Below are 10451 nucleotides of genomic sequence, written 5' to 3' on the forward strand. Positions count from 1 at the left end.
AACAGGCTCCGATTGGCTGAAAATGTATTCTGTCATGTAGTGAGCCAATTGTAGCATCCCACCGCTCTTAGTTAAAAAAAAAAAAAACGCCCCCTTCATTGGATTTCTGGCCCGAACACAGCCGTATGAACATACATTTATACTTAGCAATGTGCTTGAAAGTAATTTTATTTAATCTTGCAATATCTGAAACGGTTTACAATGTGTATCACAAGAACATTACCGTTATTGTGGAATGTTACTTTGCCCTTTAGTGTCAGGGGCGGGACCTCGACAGTACTTCCGGGGACATTTTCTTTTTGACGTTTGGCCTACTGACCTGCTTTCAACACTACACGATATGTACAGTACAGTGTTCACAACCATGTACCAACAGGTCATGTTGTTCTTGGGAACTCAGCAATTAATTCAAACATGTTTCAATAAAGTCTTTAGTTATGAATGATAGTTACTTAATCCTCTTCATACCTATGTGAAACATAAGGCTTCCACGAGAGAGTGCTACTGTTGCCAATCTATTGCTTGTCTGGAGATTGTGTTCCATGACAGAACACAGTCCTTCATCTCCTTCTCCCACCCTCAATAATGATATATATTGGTACATTTGATTAGTATTTTCTCTCATACAATAAAAAATATTGATGCCTAGAACAATAAAAATGTAAAGACAAAAATGATTAGACTTCTATAAAATGTTGAACAAGTGCATGACACTTTCTTCAGTAGAGGTAGAGCTAGTGGGCCTAACTAAGTAGAATTATCAAATGTTTYATTTGACAGTACAACACTGCCATCCTGTATTGCTTGGCCAGCCAGACCCTGACAACAGATGATCAAATGGCGATGCATGTTCTGTGATCTTTTGGGAAACCATAACGCCCCCTAGAGGCATAGTTGAAACAAAGCGCGTATACAAATGCCACTTCAGCAAAACGATGACCATATTCTGAATGTTGTAAGGGATTAATGTAGTATTTATCAGGCTATGTTTGTGTCACAGAACACATAACTGACTTCCTTTCCATTCCTCCATGACCACAGATGGAGAGAACAGTGTCAGGCAACACTTACTCCCACTAGGTATCACTTTCCAAATAGTTTTAGATTCATGCTTGTGAAGGAACACAATAAGGAAAGGAAGCTTAACTACAGTATTGGACCAGAGAGCATCATTCAAATCATGATGAATCAGTGAGTTGTAATGTGCACTTTTATCTAATTTCACATGCAATGTAGGCCTACTCTATAACCTACTCTGTAACCATATAGGACTTGGGACAAAATGTTGTTTGGATGATTAGACATAGGCTTGTTATAAGTTATCAATGAAACAATAGCCAACTATCCGCTGTGGTGGGGTGTGAGGTATGTGGTGGTGGTGATGGATGGTGGTACTGGTGATCATGATAATGATTCAGAAAAAAAGCAGTAGYCTTTTTGGTCAAATATGGCTCCTACACACCCCCTGCTGGTGGTTAATGGAACATTCTATGGAAATCAGACATTGGAAGGACCTTGCATGGGGGTTTGCCATCACATTCAGTGTGGACCAGCCATGACCTACTGTAGGTATACAGGTGAACAACATGCTTATTTGCAGCACATTATGATACAGCATTATTTCCTCACAAAAATACCCCACTTTTCCATTCAGTGCAGCAAGTATGTCTACAGGCCTACTCTGTTTATCACCTCTTTTGATTCCATTGATTTCATTTTGTGCCATTGAGAAATGTAGCTGTTTACTAATTGCTCCAACGGTATATTTCGCCCTTTAGTCGTTAGGATGAGCTTCTTCAGTTTGGTCCTCCTTAGAATACGCTTTCCTTTGCTAATGTAGTTTACGATAGTTACATTTTGAATTGCTCGTCACTTTTACATTTATCTAGTAAGCACAATATAATTCACTTCCTGTCTCACAGGCATAGCAGGTGTACATATGGTATCTTTTATAATGTTACCTCATTAGCAGAGCAGGTATTTATATGGTAGCATAGGGCAATCTGTCATCAGCATCTGTCTGGAACTATCATGGTCCACACACATCAACACAAGTCGTGAAGAGGGCATGATGCCTCTTCCCCCTCAGGAGGCTGTAAAGATTCGGCATGGACCCTCAGATCCTCCAAAAGTTCTACAGCTGCACCATTGAGAGCATCTTGACTGGTTGCGTCACCGCTTAGTATGGCATCTGTTTGGCATCTGACCGCAAGGCACTACAGAGGGTAGTGTGTACGGCCCAGTACATTACTGGAGCCGAGCTCCCTGCCATCCAGGACCTTAATACCAGGCGGTGTCAGAGGAAGGCCCTAAAAATGGTCAAAGACTCCAGCCACCTAAGTCATAGACTGTTCTCACTCTCTGCTACCACACGGCAAGTGGTACCGATGCACCAAGTCTGGAACCAACAGGACCCTGAACAGCTATAAGACTGCTAAATAGTTAGTTAAATAGTTGACCAATAACTACCCAGAATATCTGCATTGACCTTTTTTTGCACTAATCTCTTTTGACTCATCACATTTGCTGCTGTTACTGTTTWTTATCTATCCGGTTGCCTAGTCACTTTATCCCTACCTATATGTACATATCTACCTCATATACCTTGTACCCCAGCTCATCAACTTGGTACTGGTACCCCATGTACAGTGCCTTCAGAAAGTATTTATACCCCTTGACTTATTCTGACATTTGTTGTGTTACAGCGTGAATTCAAAATTGATTAAATCTTTTTTTCTCTCACCCATCTACACACAGTACCCCATAATGACAAAGTGAAAACATGTTTATTGACATTTTACCTAATTAAAAAAAATGAAATACAGAAATATCTCATTTACATAAGTTAACCTTTGGCGCCGATTACAGCTGTGAGTCTTTCTGGGTAAGTCTATAAGAGCTTTCTACACCTGGATTTTGCAACATTTTCCCATTTATTCTTTTCAAAATTCTTCAAGATCTCAAATTGGTTGTGGATCATTGCTAACAACCACTTTCAGATCTTGCCCTAGATTTTCATATAGATTTAAGTCAAAACTGTAACTCGGCCACTCAGGAACGTTCACTGCCTTCTTGGTAAGCAACTCCAGTTTAGATTTGGCATTGTATTTTAGGTTATTGTCCTGCTGAAAGGTGAATTCATCTACTAGTGTCTGGTGGAAAGCATTCTAAACCAGGTTTTCCTCTAAGATTTTGACTGTGCTTAGCTCCATTCRGTTTATTTTTTATCCTGAAAAAGTCCCCAGTCGTTAACGATTACAAGCATACCCATAACATGATGCAGCCAGCACTATGCTAAATATGGAGAGTGCTACTCAGTAATGTGTTGTGTTGAATTTGCCCCAAACATAACACTTTGTATTCAGAACAAAAAGTGAATTGCTTTACCAATTGTTTTGCAGTTTTACTTTAGTGCCTTGTTGCAGACAGAATGTATGTTATGGGATATTTGTTATTCTGTACAGGCTTCCTTCTTTTAATTCTGTCAGTTAGGTTAGTATTGTGGAGTAACTACAATGTTGTTGATCCATCCTCAATTTTTATCACGGCCATTAAACTCTGTAACTGTTTTAAAATCACCATTGGCCTCATGGTGAAATCCCTGAGCAGTTTCCTTCCTCTCCAGCAACGAAGTTAGGAAAGACGCCTGTATCTTTGTAATGCCTGGGTGTATTGATACACCATCCAAAGTGTAATTAATAACTTCACCATGCTCAAAGGGATATTCAATGTCTGTTATTCCATTTTAAATTCAGGCTGTAACACAACAAAATGTGGAAAAAGTCAAGGGGTGTGAATACCTATCGTTACTCATTGTATATTTATTCCTTGTGTTATTATTTTTCTATTAATTCCTGACTTATTGTTTGTAAAACYAAATTGGAAGATTTTTCTTACTCTATAATATATTTATCTCTTTGGAAGGGCCCAGAAGTAAGCARTTCACTGTTAGTCTACACCTGTTGTTTACTAAGCATATGACGAATACAATTTGATTTGGCCCCCGAGGAGCATTCCTTGGAGATGAGGCCTACTCCAAACTATTCAATAAAATTCCATGTTCTATTCTGTCTCTGTTGTCATTCAGTTAAGACTGTACTTGATTGAACTCGTTTTGCTTATTTTATGGGGCATATAAAAACTTATTATTCAAGCATTTCGTAATCAATTTGCAATCATATATAGTGAAATTGGATTGGCTATTGATTTGGAGCCACGTTGTAGAACACTTCTCAACATTTATCTGAAATTATGAATTTCGGTCTCTAGAATAATCACTAATCATTTCAAGTAATTGGTCAATATAAAGATATAAATAACATTATTAACTTGTCAATAATTATCTGTATATGTTTCTTGCATAAAACCATAGGATCATAAAGATTCTAAGACATTCCTTCACATCACTAACGTTATGTAGAAAAATTACATGCCTTTTTCATGACTGTCGTATTTGAGGCAGAGGTGACCAAATAGGGAAGGAGAGCACGTCCCAGTATGCTTCTTCGATTTTTCATTGGTTCAATTTAGTTCTGACCTCGCCCAGGGGTTGGGGGAATATTATTAAAACCACTCCCACATCTCCCTCTGATTGGCTTAACTGTGTACTAGGAACGCCCAGCTGTTGAATACTATGTTTCCTACTTAACCTCTTCGACGCTGGCGTCATCATGTCCAGGAATTCATAAAGCACATTAATTCGCATATTTCCGTTCGTTTGCTCAATATTAAATACATTTAGTTGCAGGTACAAATACAATTTCCTTTAGTGAAAATGTCTACAATTTATTTCTGATGTTTTTGTAGCCTAGGCATATACTACACTGGACTATTTTTTATAGGAGAAGTATATACCAAAAATGTTCAGGCAAAAATGCATGCGTAAAAAAACGCGTTAACTCAACTTGGCATTAATGTGGAGTACAATACATTGTTAGCAATATTATTACACATTAATTTCTACACAATACAGACTACACCTTTTTAGGGCATGTCTGGTACTAAAAATATTTTCATAGTGTAAAAGTGATTAAAATATAATGTTGGCCTACAATTTTAATAAAGCATGCAGCGCAAACTATAGGCCTAAATTGACCTTATTTTATAAGAATTACCTGGAATTAAATTACTTTTAGTCCTAAGACTATTAATCAAATCGAAGTAAACAATTTTGTAACTTTTTTATTAACACTTTAATTTGATTAATCTGTTAGAATTGACTTCAGGGCCACTGGACAACCAACACAAATAAAACAAGAATGCATTCAGCATTTTAAGTTTGATAGTGAAGAAAACGAATTCTTTAGACTCAAACAACTTCAATGAGTTGCCCTGGTATAATAACTCAACTACAACAGTTTGGCAWAGCAGGGTGGCATTTAAGATCTGTCAATAGAGAACATGCCAGCTTTTCAAATCCACTGGTTAGTGACGGTGCGACAAATCCCAAACGATGAAGTCCTCAAGTTGTGGTGTTTAGCTTTGATATCCATAAATAATGATCGAGCTCGTTGATCTAACGCCAGCATCCACGGCTTGATTAATCCGCAAGTATTTTCATAACGAGGTGAAACACAGTTAAATCAACTTTGAGACATTCTGGACAGATTTATTGTGGAAAGCTCTTAAATCACAGCGTGAGCTGCTCGTGGAGAGAAGGGGATTGGTCGGCAAGCAAGTGACGTKTTGAAGAGTGACATGATACCAGAGAGAATGCGCAGAAGTTGTATATTGCCGCAAGGAATCGTGGGATCTCAAGGGTAACAAATTGTAGAGTGGAAGAATTCGCTGCTCCTTTGCACTTCTCTTCGGCTATTCAATGAACTTCCAAAATGTTTTTATACCAAATGTTGGTCACTGAGCTGTAAAAATACACTTTTTGTAAAATTCTGTAATAATAGACTGAGGCTGTCTTGATTTGCTCATACATCCTTTCTTACAGGGCAATAGCTAGCTCTATAATACTGCTTTGCTTATTTCAGTTGGAGGGAAGAATGAATGCTCAAATACCCATGACAGTGAGAGAAACATAAATAATGAATAGGCTATAAACTATTAGGAAAGTATATAAAAGTGAAATAAAAAGTGAAACAGCAAAACTTAGACATTTTACCACTTTATAATAGCCTACTGATTATTTAAGCTCATTTCCCAAATAAAGTAACTTATTATACTAAATAAATCATGTAGCCTATGCTGATTGTGATGACAATGTGATGATTTTATGAGAACATAAACTAAAATAGTTGTATTAAATTACATATAGGTTGCATTAATTTCAATAAATATGAATAAGTATCGTGATTTATTTAATCTGTTTCCAAAATCTATTTCAGATTGTATTTTAACCCAATATGTAAAAACAATGGATTTTAGGCTATAGCCTAGTTCTCTCTCATGGACATGATTTTACGTATTGTGATAATTTTAGTTTAAATAGACAGTGGTAAATATTCGTGTCATCATTTGGCGTAATTTTATTTTTTTCTAACTAATCAATTAACTAAGTTTAGATCAATATAAAATGTTAATAAGTAGCAACCCGTGCCTATTAAATGTTAATTAAAGTGTATGCATGCAGCTTCAAATATGGTTCATGAACAATAATTAAACAAAAATTCATAGCTAGTCTATTCTTGACGTTATTTGTATCCCATACAACAGAAGTTCTCGCATTGCTCTGCAGTACTCAGAGCTCCGTCGCCCAACGCTTCAAACATTCAACTGGCGTCTCTCTCCCTCAAGAACCACAACTGCTGCTTGATTGACAGCAAGCACAATCCAATAAAATGACTGTGATTTAAATACAGTTTTTCTATTGGACAAATATTTCATTCGTCAGAGGTGAACTAAGCCAACCACAGAGTGTATATTACCATAGTTTCAAGGCCACATTTCTGACAAGCTATTTGGCGCCTCGCCGTGGACAGATATAGTCCATTTTTAAGGGGTGTTCTTTTTTGCAGAATGAGTAATAAAGAAAAATTTAAATGGTCAGCAGTTTTCTTTCTTTTTTTTCATTCCCTTTCAATACGGGTTTTTGTTTTATGTTGATGGAAGAAGCAGCCCTCTTTAACTTAATATTTCCCCACGGTCTCGAGGAAATTGATTGAACATGTTTTTGGTTTCTTTCGATAGGATAAAATGGAGAGAAATACAGTGCTTTTGCTATAATGCCAGGGTACTTTTGATGCAGTCATTGACGCAAATAGAGGTTACATTTTCATTAGCCTATCTCTCATGGTTTTTGATTAACGCTTGCTATATATCGACTAATTCAAATATCTAACGCGGTATTATGCTTGTAGGCAGCTACTGTGTGGAGCCCCATCCTTTTTCCAAACAGTTGCATTCTTTATCATACCACAAGAGGCCGCTACTAACCCATATAATAGACCCAAAAACTAAGCATGACCACACTTTTGCCAACCACATTCAACTATTTGAATTCATTCAACAAATAAACTATGCATCGATGTACTTGTAGTGTATCTATGGAGTTAAAATTGAGAGAATGAGAAATACTGCACAATTAATAAGGCCTATATAGGCCTGTAGGTGCAGCAATGAATGAAAAAGCTAAACTGGTCGAATCCATCATTAAACCCCCCCCCCCCCCTCTCCCCCCTTCCTCTTCCCTGTGGGCCTCTAGAAGTTGTGGAGGCCAGAACTAAGGCCAGGCGTTAACAGAAGGTTTCTCAGCCTGGGCAGCAGCTGCGGATTAGATGTGGGACCGTGAGATGGCTGCCTTGATAAAGCTTGCTTGGCTCACAGAGATTGGCAGCTTTCTCCCTGGAAAAGAAAACAAAAACCTCTTATGCAAACAGCAGAAAATGTCCTAGCCACGCAGGAAAACAGCCCTATGTGACGTGACCTGTGGTGCTGCGGAATTATATCAGCTATATACTTTACCAGTCAAAAGTTTGGACACACCTACTCATTCTAGGGTTTTTCTTTATTTTTACTATTTTCTACATTGTAGGATAATAGTGAAGACATCAAAACTATGAAGTAACACATATGGAGTCATGTAGTAACCAAAAAAGTGTTAAATAAATAAAAATATATTTTTCAAAGTAGCCACCTTTGCATTCTCTCAGCCAGCTTAGACTTGTTTTAATACTTTTATTTATTTAACTAGGCAAGTCACTTAAGAACAAATTCTTATTTACAATGATGGCCTACATCGGCCAAACCCAGACGACGCTGGGCCAATTGTGCGCCGCCCTATTGGACTCCCAATCACGGCCGGTTGTGATACAGCCTGGAKTCGAACCAGGGTGTCTGTAGTGACACCTCTAGCACTGAGATGCAGTTCCTTAGACCGCTGTGCCACCCGGGAGCTGCTTGAGGTATTCACCTGGAATGCATTTCAATTAACAGGTGTGCCTTGTTAATTTGTAGAATTTCTTTTGTTCTCAATGCGTTTGAGCCACTTTTTTGTGTTGTGACAAGGTAGGGGTTGCATACAGAAGATAGCCCTATTTGGTAAAAGACAAAGTCCATATTATGGCAAGAACCGCTCAAATAAGCAAAGAGAAATGTCTGTCCATCATTACTGTCCAGTCTCAAAAACCTTTGAGCGCTATGATGAAACTGGCTCTCATGAGGACCGCCACAGGAAATGAAGACCCAGAGTAACCTGTGCTGCAGAGGATAAGTTCATTAGAGTTAACTGCACCTCAGATTGCAGCCAAATAAATGCTTCACAGAGTTCAAGTAAGACACATCTCAACATCAACTGTTCAGAGGAGACTGCCTGAATCAGGCCTGCATGATCGAATTGCTGCAAAGAAACCACTACTAAAGGACACCAACAAGAAGAAGAGACTTGCTTGGGCCAAGAAACACGAGCAATGGACATTAGACCGGTGGAAATATGTCCTTTGGTCTGAGTCCCAATTTGAGATGTTTGGTTCCAACTGCAGTGTCTTTGTGAGACGCAGAGTAGGTGAAAGGATGATCTCCAGATGTGTGGTTCCCATAGTGAAGCATGGAGGAGGAGGTGTGATGGTGTGGAGGTGCTTTGCTGGTGACACTGTGAGGGATTTATTTAGAATTCAAGGCACTCTTGACCAGCATGGCTACCACAGCATTCGGTAGCGATACACCATCATTTCTTTTTTAACAGAACAATGACCCAACACACCTCCAGGCTGTGTTAGGGCTATTTGACCAAGAAGAAGAGTTATGGTGTGCTGCATCAGATGACCTGGCCTCCACAATCACCCGACCTCAACCCAGTTGAGATGGTTTGGGGTGAGTTGGACAGCAGAGTGAAGGAAAAGCAGCCAACAAGTMCTCAGCATATGTGGGAACTCCTTCAAGACTGTTGGAAAAGCATTCCAAGTGAAGCTGGTTGAGAGAATGCCAAGAGTGTGCAAGCTGTCATCAAGGCAAAAGATACTTTGAAGAATCTAAAATATATTTTGATTTGTTTAACACTTTTTTGGTTACTACATGATTCCATGTGTGTTATTTCATCGTTTTCATGTCTTCACTATTATTCACTATTAATGTAGAAAATAGTAACAATYAATTAAAAATAAAAACTTTTGACTGGCACTGTACGTAAATCACAGACATTTACACACACGCACGCGCTAGATTTAGGTGAAGGGTCAGTGAAGCAGATGCCAGCTGTATCACTATCATATGCTTCTAGAATACAGAACATCAGACACCTCAGAGTGTTCTAGAATACAGAACATCAGACACCTCAGAGTGATCTAGAATACAGAACATCAAACACCTCAGAGTGAATTTGAATACAGTAACACTTAACACTCATGAGTGATTAGAATACAGAACATCAGACACCTCAGAGTGATCTAGAAATAGAACATCAAACACCTAGAGTGATTAGAATACAGAACATCAAACACCTCAGAGTGAATTAGAATACAGAACATCAGACCACCTCAGAGTGATCTAGAATACAGAACATCAAACACCTCAGAGTGAATTAGAAATACAGAACATCAAACACCTCAGAGTGAATTAGAATACAGAACATCAGACACCTCAGAGTGATCTAGAATACAGAACATCAAACCACTCAGAGTGAATTGAATACAGAACATAAACACCTCAGAGTGAATTAGATACAGAACATCAGACACCTCAGAGTGATCTAGAATACAGAACATCAAACACCTCAGAGTGAATTTGAATACAGAACATAACACTGCAGAGTGAATTAGAATACAGAACATCAGACACCTCAGAGTGTTCTGGAAGCACAAGGAGCCTTTCCTCCCCAGGACCTGAATAGTACATGTTTAATGCATGTCTGTTTAAAATGTGTGTTTATTGATGTAACAGTGCCTATATGGAATGACTGTCTATGTCTGTGATGTGTTTAGCTACTGTGTTTGTTCCACTAATGGACCCTCCTAAGCCCCCCCACCACACACCCTAGCCCCTCTTATCATATCCATGTACTCCCATGG

The sequence above is a fragment of the Salvelinus sp. IW2-2015 genome, unplaced genomic scaffold, assembly GCF_002910315.2.
Source record: "Salvelinus sp. IW2-2015 unplaced genomic scaffold, ASM291031v2 Un_scaffold1402, whole genome shotgun sequence".
Taxonomy (NCBI): Eukaryota; Metazoa; Chordata; class Actinopteri; order Salmoniformes; family Salmonidae; genus Salvelinus; species Salvelinus sp. IW2-2015.